The following is a 21,376-nucleotide window of genomic DNA, read 5'->3' as shown; positions in this document are numbered from 1 at the left end:
GTTATTATGTATCTCTGTTTTTTATGGATTAATTTCTGATTTCTGAGTAACTATTTACTAAGAAATCTGTCTTATTAAAACTAATTTATTGAGTGGTAATATGTTGTGAACTATTTCCACATATTATTGTTTAGTTATTGGGTTTGCTGATTTGATAATCAATATCATTTATGTGAACTACTTCCTGAGTGTTGTTGGTTTATTATTTCAGTAAAAAGGTCTCAATAGGATGTGTTTTGATATCCATAATATCAGTTAATTGAACTAATTCATTAACTTGATATTCATTATAAACAAGACATATTTAAATCCCAATATTTTGATTATCTTGCTCTTAGTTGGGTTAGATCTATATCTTCCTAATTAAGATAGATTTAGATTAGTTTCTTTTGCTTGCATCATAGAATAAGCTTGCATTTAGAGTAAATTCTACATTCTTTTAAGTCCTCTTCTCAAAGAGGCAAAACTTTAGTTGTGGCTTGGCTGAACCCAAATCAGCTTAAGGGTCATTCTCTTGCCTGATCAGCAAGGAGAAGTGATCTGATGTCCCTGTCTATTGATAGTTAAAGATACATTATAAACCAATAGCAATAGGGAGAAGGTAACTGGACCTAGATGAACAGTCGGAGCCACCACACCAAACAGAAAAGGAGTTGCTTCTAAGGTCCGGACCGGGTGGTTATCCCCCAATGTTGTTGCAGCGATTTTCGAGGCATCAACATTTTTGGCGCTAGAAGGAGGGCCTGAGATTTTTGTCTATTGGAGTCTTTTCACTTTTAACATTTTGTTTATGGCTCCTCTTAAACTTCCAATATGGAGTTGTATCCATGGACGTGCATCCTCCAATACTCCACCCGAAGTGGTAAGACTCTTGTCTCAGACAAAGTTTAATGGTAAGAGAAATTCTTCTGCTTTTAACCATGTCTTTCAATTTATTCAAAATGTTTCAAATTATGATTTTCAAGGAATTGATGAAGGCATTTTATGCAGAATTTTTACTCTCACATTTGCGGCAAAAGCCAGAAACTGGTGCAAAACTCTTCCAGTTGCCTCAATCCATAGTTGGGATCAATTTGTTACAATTTTCATTTGTAAATTTGACGGCTACGATTATGAACAGGTATGTCAAGAAATTGAATATCTACGAAGGTTTAAAAATGAATCTGTTAATGATTTTCATATTCGATTTCACTTGAATTGTTTAAGATTTAGCGACAAAGATAAACCTACGGAAGAAGAATCATTAGATTGGTTTAAATATATTAGTTCTCTTCCAACCATTCCCAATCCATATGAAATTGATTCAAGCTTTGTTCCATCCCCTTCCAATATAAATGAAAATCCCAATATGGATGTGCAAATAAATGGTGATGAAGCGGTTTCACAAAGCTTGGAAAATATTTCCATTCAAATGCAAGAAGACAACAATAGCAATTTTGGAGAAAAAGCCGCCTTGAAATCTGAAAGCTACTTTGAAGTAAATTCGGAAAATCAAATCGCAAATCAGCAAGTACAAGCAGCAATCAAAGCAAATAAAATGCAAACTGCTGTACAAATTTCTGAATTTCTCCATGATGAACAAATGCCGAAATCAGAGCAGCAAAGCAGTGTTCTTCAAGAAAGCATATGCACGCAAAGGAATGATCTGCAATCTGAAATTTACAATGAGCATAATGCACAAGAGCTTTCAAACAGAGACAGTTTTAAATACATTGTTTCAGGTTCACATTTTTCCCTTTATCCTGATATTTTTAATGATGATAATTTTTCCCCTCTTGGTATTAATGGTATTTCAGAAATTAAAGAGGATGATTTAAATGAATTGCCAATAAATTTTTATCAAGATAGAGAAACCATAATTGATCATTCTTTTGCCATTAATGAACATGAAATTCTTGTTCCTTCTTATTTGGGTATATTGGATGAGATTGAAGGGAATTCTAGAGAATCTTGTGAGGTCATTTATGATGATTACTCTGATATTGAGGATGTTGATTTCAATTTTTCTCAAGAGAATCCTCATGATAAAATTCAAATAACATCTGAGGATGAAGAACGCTTCAATTTAGGAATTATCTCAACTAATCCTCATTTTAGAGCAGCAAATTATCTTCATGATTTCACCATTCAAGAAAACATTCCAATTTATGATTCATATGAGGATCAAACTTTCATTCCTATTCATAATCATAATTCGTTTTCTATTTCACAAGTTGGAATTCAAAATTTTTCAAATTCCATAATTCTGGCCATTCCTTGTGAAAATGAAATCATTTCAAAACGATCCCAAATGTGCTGTAACATTAGTTGTACAAATAATGATTTCATTTTAGTTTTTCTTTCACAGCTATTTTGTTTAAACTTAGATTTATTTTCTGATTTTATTTTGCAAAATTTTCACACTCTTCGCTGGCATATTGAGCGCCTTACTATCAAACACTCAATCGATGCATTGCCCAATTGGGAAATTCAAGTTTCATATTATAATCATCAGCATCAAAAGATATTAATATTCCAATTTAAATCAATGCTAATGTTTCATCAGAAGCTTCTATTTTTTCAAAGGCAATATCAACAAGAGAGTGTATTTTTGCAATCTGGCCAGCTATTCAATTTAATTAATAATTTTCCATGTCATTTGACAAACTTCCATTCATTTTTCATTGACTCATTTGAAGATCATTTGGAAGTTTTTCCTTCAAGGAAAATTGTCAATGATTTAACATTTGTACATAATACTAACAATTCTTTCCAAGCCTTTGAATTTCAAAACTCATATCCACAATTCGGCCTGTTATCTCTTCCCTTGAACATTTCTCCATCCTTAATGGAAATCCATCCAGATTTTTGCGATCCAATTGGTATCGAATTGGAAAGGAAATTTCATGAGAAAGAGATTTTAATTTACTAACAATAACTGTACATTCTGATTTCATATTTATTTTCCTTAGTTTAGTCAAATCTGTATTTTTATTACTAACATTTGAACTGTACATAAACGCGGGAATAAAAATGAGAAAATGGCTACACTGGAAATATGACTATACCTAGTCATTTTCATGTATATGGTTAGAATAGGAGTAGAATTAATTTAGTTAGTTTGTTTTATGTAGTTAATTTATTTGCAATAGTTCTGTAGATTAAAAAATAAAACAAAGCAATCAGCCTTCTCATACATGTTCAGTGGAAACATTTTTCCTTATCAGAAAATTTTAATTCTTGCTTTCCTTTTTGAAATTTCTTATAGTGATTTCTCTACTCTGCCTATTTTGAATAATGTCTTGATCAAAGTCAATTAAAATTGCACTTGGCATCGATTGCCTCAAAGCCACTTTTCTTCATTTCGGGATTTCCTTCTAAGATTTTCTTTTGAAATTTATATGGTAAGGATTTGAGGATATAAAAGCTTCATGATCCCATTATCCTATGAGATGTATGATTGACTATGATAAGCCTAATTCTAATTCAATCATTATCAGTCAATCTAACCTGTCACAGCAATCATATGAAGTTCATATTATATTCCTCGGAATTTGCCAAAAGCTGATCTTAAGGATGCCCATTTTGCCAAGTGCACACATTTAAATCTGTTTTGACATTTTTCTACAATTAGTGGCTTAATCTCATTCTAATCTTTAGTTTATTATCTGATGCTGTAAAAAGCATCATGTCTATTTACTAAAGGCATTATTAAAAAAGTCACTATAACAATACATATTTTTCTCAAGATTAATTCGGAATGAGCAGAGGTAATAAATTGTTACTTCACTTCGAAAGGGAAGCATAGTTTCATATTTATTTCTGGTAAATTTTATATTCCATGAACATGAATGATTGATTTCATTTAGGCTGATTGCCCACTTAGATTTAAAATAAATAATGAGATGATTTTAATCAAAGGAAGAATTTGAAGATTTATCAGGTAAAATTTACAAACAAATTCTTTTCAGGTACGCATTTACAACTTTATTTTCATCCATTATTAGTTTTGTTTTTCTTAGCTTATTTTTTGATTTATGTTCTGTTTTATTTGCAGGTTTTTATTTCTTTTCAAAATCTGAAGTAAGCAGCAAACTCATTTTAAATTTGCAAACAGGTTCAGGGAAATTCAATTCCGATTCATTAGAATTTAAGCATTTTTTTTAGCTTTGCTTTCATTCATTAGAAAACTCATTCGCATCATAAGATTTCATCGGAAGTAGTTCTTAGTACTTCTTTTGATAACAAATTTTTCATCAAAGACCTCCGATGTATTATCTTACTCATATGCCATATTGCATTTCGCATATCGGAGCTTTCCAAGTGAAGTATACTTCCATGAACATGAATCGCCGATCTCCGATAATCGACTTTACCGATATTGCGATAAACACATAATTCCGGACCCGATATGAAATTCAAATCAAATTCATAAAAATATCGCGTCCGTTCAATCGCAATAATGGTAGGAGTATAACTTTAAAGGAGGCCGATGTTTCGGATCCGATATGTTATCAAATTTTCATCATAAAATTATCGGGTCCACTCTTCATCACATATCGGCATATTAAGAATTGTTAAATCGTGCGCATAACATTGCCGATCGCGATCGCTGGTTAGCCACGTCATTCATCGCATATCGGCATCGCAACAATCATATTGTGTTACATCGGGTGCTTAAGATTGCCGATCGCCGATTTACGTCATCCATCGCATCGCCGATATCGCAATCGCTTCATTGCAGTTTTATTTATGGCCGATATCTCGGATCCGATATGTTATTAAAATCTCATCATAAAAAGTTATCGGGTCCGCTCTTCATCGCATATCGGCATCGCAAAAAATATATTGTGTTACATCGGGTAACCAAAATTTGCCGATTTCCGATTAGCTACGACTTCCATCGCATCGCCGATATTGCAATCTTTTCATCACATTCTTACACTCACATCACCTCTCTGAATCTACAATGTGTATTTTGCAATATGGGAAGCACGATGCAATTTATTCTCTGATCCCCGATATAATATTTCTTTAATGATGCGATCACTTCATTTCATTACACATCTTCTTATCGGTAATTTGCCATTGCAATCTCCGATGCAATAGCTTCCAATGCATGCCTATGAGCCATTAACATTTAATCGAAATATGGCATAGCAATAAAGGTAAAGTTCTGCAGATTAAATTTGAAGCATGGTGAAGAAACATGTTATGTGAATCATCCGATACGGCAACGTGTTATTTTAAAAGCGAGCTTGGGTAACCACTATGGTAAGAAAGCAGTTAATGACCAATTTGCAGCATATTCAAACGATTTCAATTTCTCATACATTTTAGTTTAAATATATAATTCCATAATTAAAAATGGAATTCAAGACCTCTCTATCTTCATATTTAAATTTTATTATCGTAGATTTGGTCTTGATTCCGAACTATTTATAAAATCATGGAATTTATATGAAACTTGTGATATTTTGAGAAACAGTCATTGCTGCAAATTCTCATTCTCATTTTTGATGCATTTGCTTTAATTTCAACTCCCTTGAACACTAGGCATTTCATTTTTACGTTTTACTGCTTGCTTTAGTGTAAATAAAATAAATAATGATTTTGGGTTACAAGATTTTGGTTAGTGTGACTTCTTCATGTTTTTAATGTTAATTAAAATAAGAAGTCAGTTAGTTTGGAGAAATTGACACCTTTCAGGTAAGATCAAAAACAATTATCCAATGGTAAGATTCATGTGCCCATTTTCATTAATTTCCATTTCATCATTCTAGTTTCATTTTTGTTTTTAAATTATGCTGATATAAAACTCTGTTTTGCAGCCCTTCACAAAATTTTCAATCTTCTGCCGAATCATATTTTCAAAGTCCATACTCTTCTCCTGGCTTTATTTCGATAAGCAGCAATAATCTTCATCGAAACAGCTATACCAGGAAGTTTCTGAACCTTTAATCTGTTTCTTTAAGCATTCCTTTTCTTTTAGAAAATGATTAAGATGATGCTTGGGAACAAGAAGACTCATATCAAACAGAAATTATTCATTGTGGCTGAATTTTATGATCACTGTTATCTAAAAGCCTAAAGCATTCACAAATCTGCAAGGTATGTTTTTCTAAATCTCAACATAAGAAGGAATGATTACATGCTTATTTTCTTTTTCTTCATATTGTTGGAGACATTGGTATAAACATTCTTGTTTGAGTTTATCTTGCGAGACTTGGATTTTCCTTTCCATTTTTAGAGATTTCTTTGTTTTTATTTTTGTTCGCTGATTTCTTTTCTCACTTTAGCATAAGACTTCTTTTCTTTTGGTTTTCAGTTTTGATTTTGGTGACTTTGCCGTAATTTATATGGAAGGTCTTCTTGTTACCTAACAATGGTCAGCATACATGAAAATAATTGTTAATAGTCACCTATTAGCTTTTCCTTAAATCTCTTAGTGAAGCTTGATTTTCTTATTATAAAGGTAGACATATTTAAGGAAGAGATTACCTATCAAGAGAAGTTGGCAAAGTATCATAAAATCTGCAAAAATTCATTTTTCATCAAAATTGTAATCATTTTGAGATTTCAATATTTTATTAAGATCTTTCAAAGTTTTATTATCAGTCAAGAAAAGTTATTTATAACCAAGTAAAGACACTTTACAGCAAAACACCTTTAACTCTGAAATTGTCATTCTTAACTCTTAAGGAGTCAATGATTCTCCCTGTCCCAAAGAGTCTTATTTTCTAGAGTATAATCCAGAAATATATTTAAACTTAAAAGATAAGGGTCTCATCGTGAGCCTGCTTACCATGATCATAGGGGAAAAATAGGTTGACATTACCAACACTGCTAAACAAACCAGGGTAATGGCTTATGATTGAAAACAATTATAAGACAAGGGGTCTCATCACGAGCCGGCTTGTTCAGCCCAATTTTAACCAGTGAATGGCATTGTCAACTATCTGGCTACCATACTAGGACAATGGCTTTTAAGATTTATTTAAAAAAAAATAAAATAATAATAATAATAATAATAATAATACATATATAAATGGATTTATCTCTAGATCAATAATTCTTAAACAGATGGGATTTTGAATCATTTATGATTAAAAGGTAACCCTGTCGAAACTATAGATGTTTGCTGGCAGCAGTGGCTCTACCTGTGACAAACGAGTATATTTTGAAAAGCTAAGCTGTAAAGTGACCCCTGCTTTATCTCTACAACTAATTAAGGACTGATGTAGAGTTTTGAAATATTTTAATTTATGAGAAATTTTAAGAAAAATTACAGTTAGATGATTCTTGCTTTTAGTCAGACTAATGAACTTAGTCAAGCATTTCAAACATAATTTTCTCTTCTTTAATTATTTTTGCTTTAATTTTAGGAAAATCTCATTCATAACAGAGATAACTGGTTCTTCTCCCGTGTGTCGCCAATTGTTGTGGTAAAAACACAACACCCCCCATTATTGATGCGTCCGCTTCGAATAATGGGGACCCTTTCTATAAAAATTTTGGCTAAGCACCTTTTTGATTTTTATTTTAAATTGATTGCCCTATGCTTTCGTTAATTTTTAGTTTTCTTTGGATTCTTGTTTTGATTGTTTTGTTAGAATCGATTTTTTATAAGCTTCACATTGACGCTTGTTTCGCCTCATTTGGTCAACTGATTTGAAAATGACACTCCTTTGAAATCTCATCATTTATCTAGCCTGGGTTAAAAATGCATAAAATGTACCATATTGCATTTTGTAAATAAATTAGCTCAATAAGGCATTCATTTTAAATATTAACTCGTAGAAGGTTTTACTAACATTTTTCATTATGCAGCCAAATAATTAAGCATCGGGACTTAAGAAATTCACTCCAATTTTCTAATCAAATCTTAATCTCGAAAAACCTAACATTCAAGTGGCTGTAGTTTATTTTTATTATTTTTCATTTATTTTCTTAGTGGCTGTAGTTTTATTTTTAGCTATAGTTTAAAAACTTAGGTTCATAAAAACAAAACAAAAAAAAATGAAAATTTAAATTTAAAATTAAATTTAAAATTAATTAAATTAATTAATATATTATATAATTAATTTAATTAAATTAAAATTTAAAACAAAAAACAAAAATATAAAAATAATTGCATCGGGAATTCTATTTCGCAACCAATTTTAAAAGAGCCCCGATATGCCCCTTGGGCTACACCCGATGCGAATTGCCGATATTCATTTCCCTCCCGATGCAATATCGCATCGGAGAGTTTGGCTCCACCATTTTTAAAATTTCATAAGTCTTCCTCCCGATGCGATTTGCCTTGCCGATAAGGTAAAAATAAAAACATGTCTTAAGTTTTTGGCATTGGTTAAGTTTTATGAAGTTTTATTCGCAGCAAATTTTGTAAACGCCCGACACAACACCCATAACCTCGATGCGATATCGCATCGGGAAGTTCACTTGATGCGTTTTAATGAACCTGCCATTCTCCCGATTGCCGATGCGAAAAGGAATATAAAACAAAGTTTTATGTAAGTGGTTCAAGCGATTTTCTCTTTGACTCACACGTAGGGTAATATGGTTAGTTATATATATACATTAGATATAGTGTATATGGTTATGTTTTAAAAATTTTCATATATTATGAATGAGGTTAGTGCATTTAACGTATGTTGTAGGTTAGTGTAGTTTATATATTAGTTTATATATGTGAGGAGTAGGGTTAGTTAATATATATTAATTAGTTTATATTAATTAATAATATGTAATATATTATATTATTTAAATTAATATATATTATTTAATTAATAGTTCAGATTAATTAATTTATAACATTTAAATAATTTATTTAATTTAGATTTAAATATTATTTAGAATTAGTTTTTAATTAGATTTAATTTGTTTATAAATAGTTAATTAGATATTCGTTAGTTAGTTTATAATTAGCAATTAAATTAAAATTAATTAAGGACTAATTCAGGATTTAATTTTTAATTCAAATTCTCATTTTTTTTAGCCCAGCAACAGAATTTCCAGATTTACATCAGATTTGACCCATCAACTTTGGAAGCTCATAAATTGAGTTCTACTTGGCCAAATGAGGCCCAGGACGGCTCATTGAAAAGAGAAAATCAAGGAGAACATTTTGGAGGAGGTTTCACCAACAGAATTGATCATTTATTGGGCCAAAAATCAGGCAGAAGATCAGGCTCCGAATTTTGAAAACAAAATCAATTTTCTGAGTTATTGTTTTCAATTTCATTTGTCCAAAGCCTCTTCTAATTGCAGATCCATTGGTCAATGATATCATTTACCAATCGAACCATTCCAAGCATCAATACAGAGCTTATATTTTGTTTTTAATTATTTATTTAAATAGAATTTGATTGGATTGGATTTAATTGCCAGAAATGATATTTTGATTGCATTTTAATTTATTTTGATTTCTTTTGCAGGAAAACAGTGGAAAAAATATGGAGAAAAGGATTTCAAGCAATGAGAATGCTCCAGCAATTGAAGATCAGACTTAGGAGCAATTAAAATTATATTTGGCAGATTTCTCTTCAACAAACTCTCTTCTCCAACAATTCCTTGGGCAACATTATAAATAACAAATTGCAAAATGGAATAGGGGCTGCTCTCCTCTGCAATTTTAGACTTCTGAAAGCACTATTGTTATAGGAATTTAGAGTTGTAGGAGAGAGGAGAGAAATCTCAGATCTGGGGATTATTGAGGATTTTCCTTTTGTAGTTTGAATTATACATGAAGGGCAAAGTTTGCACTATTGTGGCTTTAGCTTTGAAAGTAGAAGTTCAAGCAATGTAAAGGGTTGTTGGAGACCAAGAACAGAGAAATGGATGCAATAAATTGGTATTTCTAATACTACTGTTTTAAATATCAGTTTCATTTTTATAGTGACAGGGATGTTTCATTTTATTCATGTTTGTGCACTATTGTCAATATGGGTAATTTGTATCAATCTTGTTATTATGTATCTCTGTTTTTTATGGATTAATTTCTGATTTCTGAGTAACTATTTACTCAGAAATCTGTCTTATTAAAACTAATTTATTGAGTGGTAATATGTTGTGAACTATTTCCACATATTATTGTTTAGTTATTGGGTTTGCTGATTTGATAATCAATATCATTTATGTGAACTACTTCCTGAGTGTTGTTGGTTTATTATTTCAGTAAAAAGGTCTCAATAGGATGTGTTTTGATATCCATAATATCAGTTAATTGAACTAATTCATTAACTTGATATTCATTATAAACAAGACATATTTAAATCCCAATATTTTGATTATCTTGCTCTTAGTTGGGTTAGATCTATATCTTCCTAATTAAGATAAGATTTAGGTTAGTTTCTTTTGCTTGCATCATAGAATAAGCTTGCATTTAGAGTAAATTCTACATTCTTTTAAGTCCTCTTCTCAAAGAGGCAAAACTTTAGTTGTGGCTTGGCTGAACCCAAATCAGCTTAAGGGTCATTCTCTTGCCTGATCAGCAAGGAGAAGTGATCTGATGTCCCTGTCTATTGATAGTTAAAGATACATTATAAACCAATAGCAATAGGGAGAAGGTAACTGGACCTAGATGAACAGTCGGAGCCACCACACCAAACAGAAAAAGAGCTGCTTCTAAGGTCCGGACCGGGTGGTTATCCCCCAATGTTGTTGCAGCGATTTTCGAGGCATCAACATTTTTGGCGCTAGAAGGAGGGCCTGAGATTTTTTCTATTGGAGTCTTTTCACTTTTAACATTTTGTTTATGGCTCCTCTTAAACTTCCAATATGGAGTTGTATCCATGGACGTGCATCCTCCAATACTCCACCCAAAGTGGTAAGACTCTTGTCTCAGACAAAGTTTAATGGTAAGAGAAATTCTTCTGCTTTTAACCATGTCTTTCAATTTATTCAAAATGTTTCAAATTATGATTTTCAAGGAATTGATGAAGGCATTTTATGCAGAATTTTTACTCTCACATTTGCGGCAAAAGCCAGAAACTGGTGCAAAACTCTTCCAGTTGCCTCAATCCATAGTTGGGATCAATTTGTTACAATTTTCATTTGTAAATTTGACGGCTACGATTATGAACAGGTATGTCAAGAAATTGAATATCTACGAAGGTTTAAAAATGAATCTGTTAATGATTTTCATATTCGATTTCACTTGAATTGTTTAAGATTTAGCGACAAAGATAAACCTACGGAAGAAGAATCATTAGATTGGTTTAAATATATTAGTTCTCTTCCAACCATTCCTAATCCATATGAAATTGATTCAAGATTTGTTCCATCCCCTTCCAATATAAATGAAAATCCCAATATGGATGTGCAAATAAATGGTGATGAAGCGGTTTCACAAAGCTTGGAAAATATTTCCATTCAAATGCAAGAAGACAACAATAGCAATTTTGGAGAAAAAGCCGCCTTGAAATCTGAAAGCTACTTTGAAGTAAATTCGGAAAATCAAATCGCAAATCAGCAAGTACAAGCAGCAATCAAAGCAAATAAAATGCAAACTGCTGTACAAATTTCTGAATTTCTCCATGATGAACAAATGCCGAAATCAGAGCAGCAAAGCAGTGTTCTTCAAGAAAGCATATGCACGCAAAGGAATGATCTGCAATCTGAAATTTACAATGAGCATAATGCACAAGAGCTTTCAAACAGAGACAGTTTTAAATACATTGTTTCAGATTCACATTTTTCCCTTTATCCTGATATTTTTAATGATGATAAATTTTCCCCTCTTGATATTAATGGTATTTCAGAAATTAAAGAGGATGATTTAAATGAATTGCCAATAAATTTTTACCAAGATAGAGAAACCATGATTGATCATTCTTTTTCCATTAATGAACATGAAATTCTTGTTCCTTCTTATTTGGGTATATTGGATGAGATTGAAGGGAATTCTAGAGAATCTTGTGAGGTCATTTATGATGATTACTCTGATATTGAAGATGTTGATTTCAATTTTTCTCAAGAGAATCCTCATGATAAAATTCAAATAACATCTGAGGATGAAGAACGCTTCAATTTAGGAATTATCTCAACTAATCCTCATTTTAGAGCAGAAAATTATCTTCATGATTTCACCATTCAAGAAAACATTCCAATTTATGATTCATATGAGGATCAAACTTTCATTCCTATTCATAATCATAATTCGTTTTCTATTTCACAAGTTGGAATTCAAAATTTTTCAAATTCCATAATTCTGGCCATTCCTTGTGAAAATGAAATCATTTCAAAACGATCCCAAATGTGCTGTAACATTAGTTGTACAAATAATGATTTCATTTTAGTTTTTCTTTCACAGCTATTTTGTTTAAACTTAGATTTATTTTCTGATTTTATTTTGCAAAATTTTCACACTCTTCGCTGGCATATTGAGTGCCTTACTATCAAACACTCAATCGATGCACTGCCCAATTGGGAAATTCAAGTTTCATATTATAATCATCAGCATCAAAAGATATTAATATTCCAATTTAAATCAATGCTAATGTTTCATCAGAAGCTTCTATTTTTTCAAAGGCAATATCAACAAGAGAGTGTATTTTTGCAATCTGGCCAGCTATTCAATTTAATTAATAATTTTCCATGTCATTTGACAAACTTCCATTCATTTTTCATTGACTCATTTGAAGATCATTTGGAAGTTTTTCCTTCAAGGAAAATTGTCAATGATTTAACATTTGTACATAATACTAACAATTCTTTCCAAGCCTTTGAATTTCAAAACTCATATCCACAATTCAGCCTGTTATCTCTTCCCTTTAACATTTCTCCATCCTTAATGGAAATCCATCAAGATTTTTGCGATCCAATTGGTATCGAATTGGAAAGGAAATTTCATGAGAAAGAGATTTTAATTTACTAACAATAACTGTACATTCTGATTTCATATTTATTTTCCTTAGTTTAGTCAAATCTGTATTTTTATTACTAACATTTGAACTGTACATAAACGCGGGAATAAAAATGAGAAAATGGCTACACTGGAAATATGACTATACCTAGTCATTTTCATGTATATGGTTAGAATAGGAGTAGAATTAATTTAGTTAGTTTGTTTTATGTAGTTAATTTATTTGCAATAGTTCTGTAGATTAAAAAATAAAACAAAGCAATCAGCCTTCTCATACATGTTCAGTGGAAACATTTTTCCTTATCAGAAAATTTTAATTCTTGCTTTCCTTTTTGAAATTTCTTATAGTGATTTCTCTACTCTGCCTATTTTGAATAATGTCTTGATCAAAGTCAATTAAAATTGCACTTGGCATCGATTGCCTCAAAGCCACTTTTCTTCATTTCGGGATTTCCTTCTAAGATTTTCTTTTGAAATTTATATGGTAAGGATTTGAGGATATAAAAGCTTCATGATCCCATTATCCTATGAGATGTATGATTGACTATGATAAGCCTAATTCTAATTCAATCATTATCAGTCAATCTAACCTGTCACAGCAATCATATGAAGTTCATATTATATTCCTCGGAATTTACCAAAAGCTGATCTTAAGGATGCCCATTTTGCCAAGCGTACACATTTAAATCTGTTTTGACATTTTTCTACAATTAGTGGCCTAATCTCATTCTAATCTTTAGTTTATTATCTGATACTGTAAAAAGCATCATGTCTATTTACTAAAGGCATTATTAAAAAAGTCACTATAACAATACATATTTTTCTCAAGATTAATTCGGAATGAGCAGAGGTAATAAATTGTTACTTCACTTCGAAAGGGAAGCATAGTTTCATATTTATTTCTGGTAAATTTTATATTCCATGAACATGAATGATTGATTTCATTTAGGCTGATTGCCCACTTAGATTTAAAATAAATAATGAGATGATTTTAATCAAAGGAAGAATTTGAAGATTTATCAGGTAAAATTTACAAACAAATTCTTTTCAGGTACGCATTTACAACTTTATTTTCATCCATTATTAGTTTTGTTTTTCTTAGCTTATTTTTTGATTTATGTTCTGTTTTATTTGCAGGTTTTTATTTCTTTTCAAAATCTGAAGTAAGCAGCAAACTCATTTTAAATTTGCAAACAGGTTCAGGGAAATTCAATTCCGATTCATTAGAATTTAAGCATTTTTTTTAGCTTTGCTTTCATTCATTAGAAAACCCATTCGCATCATAAGATTTCATCGGAAGTAGTTCTTAGTACTTCTTTTGATAACAAATTTTTCATCAAAGACCTCCGATGTATTATCTTACTTATATGCCATATTGCATTTCGCATATCGGAGCTTTCCAAGTGAAGTATACTTCCATGAACATGAATCGCCGATCGCCGATAATCGACTTTACCAATATTGCGATAAACACATAATTCCGGACCCAATATGAAATTCAAATCAAATTCATAAAAATATCGCGTCCGTTCAATCACAATAATGATAGGAGTATAACTTTAAAGGAGGCCGATGTTTCGGATCCGATATGTTATCAAATTTTCATCATAAAATTATCGGGTCCACTCTTCATCACATATCGGCATATTAAGAATTGTTAAATCGTGCGCATAACATTGCCGATCGCGATCGCTGGTTAGCCATGTCATTCATCGCATATCGGCATCGCAACAATCATATTGTGTTACATCGGGTGCTTAAGATTGCCGATCGCCGATTTACGTCATCCATCGCATCGCCGATATCGCAATCGCTTCATTGCAGTTTTATTTATGGCCGATATCTCGGATCCGATATGTTATTAAAATCCCATCATAAAAAGTTATCGGGTCCGCTCTTCATCGCATATCGGCATCGCAAAAAATATATTGTGTTACATCGGGTAACCAAAATTTTCCGATTTCCGATTAGCTACGACTTCCATCGCATCGCCGATATTGCAATCTTTTCATCACATTCTTACGCTCACATCACCTTTCTGAATCTACAATGTGTATTTTGCAATATGGGAAGCACGATGCAATTTATTCTCTGATCCCCGATATAATATTTTTTTAATGATGCGATCACTTCATTTCATTACACATCTTCTTATCGGTAATTTGCCATTGCAATCTCCGATGCAATAGCTTCCAATGCATGCCTATGAGCCATTAACATTTAATCGAAATATGGCATAGCAATAAAGGTAAAGTTCTGCAGATTAAATTTGAAGCATGGTGAAGAAACATGTTATGTGAATCATCCGATACGGCAACGTGTTATTTTAAAAGCGAGCTTGGGTAACCACTATGGTAAGAAAGCAGTTAATGACCAATTTGCAGCATATTCAAACGATTTCAATTTCTCATACATTTTAGTTTAAATATATAATTCCATAATTAAAAATGGAATTCAAAGACCTCTCTATCTTCATATTTAAATTTTATTATCGTAGATTTGGTCTTGATTCCGAACTATTTATAAAATCATGGAATTTATATGAAACTTGTGATATTTTGAGAAACAGTCATTGCTGCAAATTCTCATTCTCATTTTTGATGCATTTGCTTTAATTTCAACTCCCTTGAACACTAGGCATTTCATTTTTACGTTTTACTGCTTGCTTTAGTGTAAATAAAATAAATAATGATTTTGGGTTACAAGATTTTGGTTAGTGTGACTTCTTCATGTTTTTAATGTTAATTAAAATAAGAAGTCAGTTAGTTTGGAGAAATTGACACCTTTCAGGTAAGATCAAAAACAATTATCCAATGGTAAGATTCATGTGCCCATTTTCATTAATTTCCATTTCATCATTCTAGTTTCATTTTTGTTTTTAAATTATGCTGATATAAAACTCTGTTTTGCAGCCCTTCACAAAAATTTTCAATCTTCTGCCGAATCATATTTTCAAAGTCCATACTCTTCTCCTGGCTTTATTTCGATAAGCAGCAATAATCTTCATCGAAACAGCTATACCAGGAAGTTTCTGAACCTTTAATCTGTTTCTTTAAGCATTCCTTTTCTTTTAGAAAATGATTAAGATGATGCTTGGGAACAAGAAGACTCATATCAAACAGAAATTATTCATTGTGGCTGAATTTTACGATCACTGTTATCTAAAAGCCTAAAGCATTCACAACTCTGCAAGGTATGTTTTTCTAAATCTCAACATAAGAAGGAATGATTACATGCTTATTTTCTTTTTCTTCATATTGTTGGAGACATTGGTATAAACATTCTTGTTTGAGTTTATCTTGCGAGACTTGGATTTTCCTTTCCATTTTTAGAGATTTCTTTGTTTTTATTTTTGTTCGCTGATTTCTTTTCTCACTTTAGCATAAGACTTCTTTTCTTTTGGTTTTCAGTTTTGATTTTGGTGACTTTGCCGTAATTTATATGGAAGGTCTTCTTGTTACCTAACAATGGTCAGCATACATGAAAAGAATTGTTAATAGTCACCTATTAGCTTTTTCTTAAATCTCTTAGTGAAGCTTGATTTTCTTATTATAAAGGTAGACATACTTAAGGAAGAGATTACCTATCAAGAGAAGTTGGCAAAGTATCATAAAATCTGCAAAAATTCATTTTTCATCAAAATTGTAATCATTTTGAGATTTCAATATTTTATTAAGATCTTTCAAAGTTTTATTATCAGTCAAGAAAAGTTATTTATAACCAACTAAAGACACTCTACAACAAAACACCTTTAACTCTGAAATTGTCATTCTTAATTCTTAAGGAGTCAATGATTCTCCCTGTCCCAAAGAGTCTTATTTTCTAGAGTATAATCCAGAAATATATTTAAACTTAAAAGATAAGGGGTCTCATCGTGAGCCTACTTACCATGATCATAGGGGAAAAATAGGTTGACATTACCAACACTGCTAAACAAACCAGGGTAATGGCTTATGATTGAAAACAATTATAAGACAAGGGGTCTCATCACGAGCCGGCTTGTTCAGCCCAATTTTAACCAGTGAATGGCATTGTCAACTATCTGGCTACCATACTAGGACAATGGCTTTTAAGATTTATTTAAAAAAAAATAAAAATAAATAATAATAATAATAATAATAATACATATATAAATGGATTTATCTCTAGATCAATAATTCTTAAACAGATGGGATTTTGAATCATTTATGATTAAAAGGTAACCCTGTCGAAACTATAGATGTTTGCTGGCAGCAGTGGCTCTACCTGTGACAAACGAGTATATTTTGAAAAGCTAAGCTGTAAAGTGACCCCTGCTTTATCTCTACAACTAATTAAGGACTGATGTAGAGTTTTGAAATATTTTAATTTATGAGAAATTTTAAGAAAAATTACAGTTAGATGATTCTTGCTTTTAGTCAGACTAATGAACTTAGTCAAGCATTTCAAGCATAATTTTCTCTTCTTTAATTATTTTTGCTTTAATTTTAGGAAAATCTCATTCATAACAGAGATAACTGGTTCTTCTCCCATGTGTCGCCAATTGTTGTGGTAAAAACACAACACCCCCCATTATTGATGCGTCCGCTTCGAATAATGGGGACCCTTTCTATAAAATTTTTGGCTAAGCACCTTTTTGATTTTTATTTTAAATTGATTGCCCTACGCTTTCGTTAATTTTTAGTTTTCTTTGGATTCTTGTTTTGATTGTTTTGTTAGAATTGATTTTTTATAAGCTTCACATTGACGCTTGTTTCGCCTCATTTGGTCAACTGGTTTGAAAATGACACTCCTTTGAAATCTCATCATTTATCTAGCCTGGGTTAAAAATGCATAAAATGTACCATATTGCATTTTGTAAATAAATTAGCTCAATAAGGCATTCATTTTAAATATTAACTCGTAGAAGGTTTTACTAACATTTTTCATTATGCAGCCAAATAATTAAGCATCGGGACTTAAGAAATTCACTCCAATTTTCTAATCAAATCTTAATCTCGAAAAACCTAACATTCAAGTGGCTGTAGTTTATTTTTATTATTTTTCATTTATTTTCTAAGTGGCTGTAGTTTTATTTTTAGCTATAGTTTAAAAACTTAGGTTCATAAAAACAAAACAAAAAAAATGAAAATTTAAATTTAAAATTAAATTTAAAATTAATTAAATTAATTAATATATTATATAATTAATTTAATTAAATTAAAATTTAAAACAAAAAACAAAAATATAAAAATAATTGCATCGGGAATTCTATTTCGCAACCAATTTTAAAAGAGCCCCGATATGCCCCTTGGGCTACACCCGATGCGAATTGCCGATATTCATTTCCCTCCCGATGCGATATCGCATCGGAGAGTTTGGCTCCACCATTTTTAAAATTTCATAAGTCTTCCTCCCGATGTGATTTGCCTTGCCGATAAGGTAAAAATAAAAACATGTCTTAAGTTTTTGGCATTGGTTAAGTTTTATGAAGTTTTATTCGCAGCAAATTTTGTAAACGCCCGACACAACACCCATAAAGTTCACTTGATGCGTTTTAATGAACCCGCCATTCTCCCGATTGCCGATGCGAAAAGGAATATAAAACAAAGTTTTATGTAAGTGGTTCAAGCGATTTTCTCTTTGACTCACACGTAGGGTAATATGGTTAGTTATATATATACATTAGATATAGTGTATATGGTTATGTTTTAAAAATTTTCATATATTATGAATGAGGTTAGTGCATTTAACGTATGCTGTAGGTTAGTGTAGTTTATATATGTGAGGAGTAGGGTTAGTTAATATATATTAATTAGTTTATATTAATTAATAATATGTAATATATTATATTATTTAAATTAATATATATTATTTAATTAATAGTTCAGATTAATTAATTTATAACATTTAAATAATTTATTTAATTTAGATTTAAATATTATTTAGAATTAGTTTTTAATTAGATTTAATTTGTTTATAAATAGTTAATTAGATATTCGTTAGTTAGTTTATAATTAGCAATTAAATTAAATTAATTAAGGACTAATTCAGGATTTAATTTTTAATTCAAATTCTCATTTTTTTTAGCCCAGCAACAGAATTTCCAGATTTACATCAGATTTGACCCATCAACTTTGGAAGCTCATAAATTGAGTTCTACTTGGCCAAATGAGGCTCAGGACGGCTCATTGGAAAGAGAAAATCAAGGAGAACATTTTGGAGGAGGTTTCACCAACAGAATTGATCATTTATTGGGCCAAAAATTAGGCAGAAGATCAGGCTCCGAATTTTGAAAACAAAATCAATTTTCTGAGTTATTGTTTTCAATTTCATTTGTCCAAAGCCTCTTCTAATTGCAGATCCATTGGTCAATGATATCATTTACCAATCGAACCATTCCAAGCATCAATACAGAGCTTATATTTTGTTTTTAATTATTTATTTAAATAGAATTTGATTGGATTGGATTTAATTGCCAGAAATGATATTTTGATTGCATTTTAATTTATTTTGATTTCTTTTGCAGGAAAATAGTGGAAAAGATATGGAGAAAAGGATTTCAAGCAATGAGAATGCTCCAGCAATTGAAGATCAGACTTAGGAGCAATTAAAATTATATTTGGCAGATTTCTCTTCAACAAACTCTCTTCTCCAACAATTCCTTGGGCAACATTATAAATAACAAATTGCAAAATGGAATAGGGGCTGCTCTCCTCTGCAATTTTAGACTTCTGAAAGCACTATTGTTATAGGAATTTAGAGTTGTAGGAGAGAGGAGAGAAATCTCAGATCTGGGGATTATTGAGGATTTTCCTTTTGTAGTTTGAATTATACATGAAGGGCAAAGTTTGCACTATTGTGGCTTTAGCTTTGAAAGTAGAAGTTCAAACAATGTAAAGGGCTGTTGGAGACCAAGAACAGAGAAATGGATGCAATAAATTGGTATTTCTAATACTACTGTTTTAAATATCAGTTTCATTTTTATAGTGACAGGGATGTTTCATTTTATTCATGTTTGTGCACTATTGTCAATATGGGTAATTTGTATCAATCTTGTTATTATGTACCTCTGTTTTTTATGGATTAATTTCTGATTTCTGAGTAACTATTTACTCAGAAATCTGTCTTATTAAAACTAATTTATTGAGTGGTAATATGTTGTGAACTATTTCCACATATTATTGTTTAGTTATTGGGTTTGCTGATTTGATAATCAATATCATTTATGTGAACTACTTCCTGAGTGTTGTTGGTTTATTATTTCAGTAAAAAGGTCTCAATAGGATGTGTTTTGATATCCATAATATCAGTTAATTGAACTAATTCATTAACTTGATATTCATTATAAACAGGACATATTTAAATCCCAATATTTTGATTATCTTGCTCTTAGTTGGGTTAGATCTATATCTGCCTAATTAAGATAGGATTTAGGTTAGTTTCTTTTGCTTGCATCATAGAATAAGCTTGCATTTAGAATAAATTCTACATTCTTTTAAGTCCTCTTCTCAAAGAGGCAAAACTTTAGTTGTGGCTTGGCTGAACCCAAATCAGCTTAAGGGTCATTCTCTTGCCTGATCAGCAAGGAGAAGTGATCTGATGTCCCTGTCTATTGATAGTTAAAGATACATTATAAACCAATAGCAATAGGGAGAAGGTAACTGGACCTAGATGAACAGTCGGAGCCACCACACCAAACGGAAAAGGAGCTACTTTTAAGGTCTGGACCGGGTGGTTATCCCCCAATGTTGTTGCAGCGATTTTCGAGGCATCAACAGATTGTAATGTGGTACCCATAGTAGGTTGAGTAGTCCTACCTTATCCATGCCTCTCAGCCACTTCCACGGTTCCAACACAGTCAATCCAATGGTTTTGTGGAAAACGTGGTGCATGAGTTTGTTCGTTGCTAAATGAGGGAACCGCTCTGTGTTCGCTAAATCCCAGTCTTCTAATTTCAAAAGGGGGACACGCCCCAAGCACGGTCCTTCGAACACAATTTGGTCTGGTAAGAGGAGTGTGTGGAGGGTGACCTTACTCTCATCAATGTCTTTGGGCACCTTGGTCTTTCCCCTATGCGGAGGAACATACTCAGGAAGCTTAGTGATGGGGTCAGACCCCTTAATTTCAACATCCTCTGTTTCCACCCCAACATCCTCATCATCCATTGGGATATCCTTAATCTATTCTTCTTCGACTCTAGGTTAATCGTCTTGCCCTTTTCCTGTGCGGTGGTCTTATCCTTCTCTAGGTGTTTTTTGGGAGATGCGCGCACTAGCTACGGTGTCGTAGCCTGCTTTCCCTTCTTGTTCTTGGGACCCTCCTTGGTCGGGGTAGGCCTTGGTCTAGGCGACCGTGGAGACTTCGGTACTTCAGCTGGTATCTCTGCAGGTGCAACCTCTAGGGCATCTCCTTCTGTTGCCATATCGACCTCCAAAACAACTCCCTTGGCTATCATTGCTTCAACGTCCATGGCTACTTCTCCTAGAATAATGTCACGGATGATTTTTCGGTCAGTTTCCAGAAATCGATCGAACACTGGGCAATCAAGTAGCTCTTCAAAAAATGCGC

Source organism: Pinus tabuliformis, chromosome X (genome assembly GCF_031772625.1).
Source record: "Pinus tabuliformis cultivar Carrire ecotype Pingquan chromosome X, CPIR1, whole genome shotgun sequence".
Lineage (NCBI taxonomy): Eukaryota > Viridiplantae > Streptophyta > Pinopsida > Pinales > Pinaceae > Pinus > Pinus tabuliformis.
Note: the sequence above shows the minus strand (reverse complement) of the source record.